Source organism: Carcharhinus amblyrhynchos, chromosome 19 (assembly GCF_965287045.1).
Source record: "Carcharhinus amblyrhynchos chromosome 19, sCarAmb.v2.hapA, whole genome shotgun sequence".
NCBI lineage: Eukaryota > Metazoa > Chordata > Chondrichthyes > Carcharhiniformes > Carcharhinidae > Carcharhinus > Carcharhinus amblyrhynchos.
In genome coordinates, this window is record NC_137342.1 from 3,385,384 (window position 1) to 3,387,053 (window position 1,670).

Here is a 1,670-nt window from a genome sequence, read left to right on the forward strand (position 1 = left end):
ACACTGCGCCATTGGTGGATGGAGTGAATGTTAAAGTTCATGCTGTATGGAATATCAGTCAGTCAAGCTTTTGGAGCACCGGATCCACACTCATTTAGACAGGCAGAGAGTATTCTATCGCACCCCCAACTTGTACCACTGGGTAGTGAACAGGCACTGGGGAGTCAGGAAATAAGTTACTCCCTGCTTCTGACCTGCATATTTATGGGGCAGGTCCAGTTAAATTTCTGATCGACAGCAACTCCCCCAGAATGTTGGTGGTGCTACTGAACGTAAAGGGAATTGGTTAGACTCTCTCTTGGTCATTACCTGGATCTTGTGTGATGTAAATGTGTTATCTTGCTGCCTAGCCGATCTAACTTGAGTCCCTGCAGTACTTGTACCAAAATAAGTATTTCAAACTAGTGACCAATACAAGTTCCCAATCACCCCCGGAAATTATATTGACTCATTGTGGTCCAGTATAAATCACTGACTAGTCACAGTGGCGATAGTGATACCATTTAATCCAAATATAGTTTAGGTAGAAAACGCATAATATATATTACAGGCACAAATTTACTGAACTATCACATAACACCATGCTAAAAATCCTGTTACATTTTGATTATTGTTTCCTTGTCGTAATGAACTATCAGTTGGCTAAAATATTAACTGCTGCTCTCCTCAAATTCTGAGTATTCCAATACTTTTTAGTTTTTATTTCAAACATCAATCACCTATTCAGTGCCGATGAGAATCTAGATTAGTGTGACATTCCCAATCTTATTAACTCAACTTTTTAACCATAAATTTTAAAGTTCACATGTGTATGTGTGCAAATGAGTCTTAAGATTCATTTTTATTTGTTGATCATAAATGCAATTACACATGGATAGGAATGAATGTATTGGAAAATACTGATCCCTCAACACTATCTGCTATAATTCTCTTTACTGTCGTCAGTACACATGACTTGTAGTTTTAATGAGCTATGGACCAGTACCCCAGATTCTGCTTGACATTTATGCCACAGTGCCCAAAGTTTAACTGTTAGTTTTACAAGCAGACCTACGTTAACACAGCAATGAAGTAACTGTGAAAATCCCTAGTTGCCACACTCCAGCACCTCTTTGGGTACACTGAGAGATGATGCACCTACACAGACTGTGGGAGGAAACTGGGGCATCTGGGAGAACATGCAAACTCCATACAAAGTGACCCAAGCCAGAAATTGAACCTGGGTCCCTGGCACTGAGAGGCAGCAGTGCTAACTACTGTGCCACTCAAGTCCCTGTTAATATGTAGATGCTTTGTTACATTGTCCTGCAAGGTGCTGTCTTTTAGTTTTACCTTTCTTTGGGCAAGTAATTCCTTCTCTCCTCCTCATTGACTTTACTGGTAATTTATTCTGTTGCTAACAGAAGCCTTTCAACTGGTATTCTGTCCACTTTCTGAAAATCCATGTAAATAGCATCCTCTTCAACAACCTATTACTTCATCAAAAATTTAACTCAAGTAGAATTTTCCTTTTACAAACCCGGGCTGGCTCTCCGTAATTAACTCAAACCTCTCCAAGTGCCTGGTGATTTATTTTTTTCATTGTGGGTTAAAATTTTTGGAAACAATAATCAATGGAATTGGGGTAATCGGCTAGCAGATAGGAGACAGAGGGTGGTGTTTGATGGGAA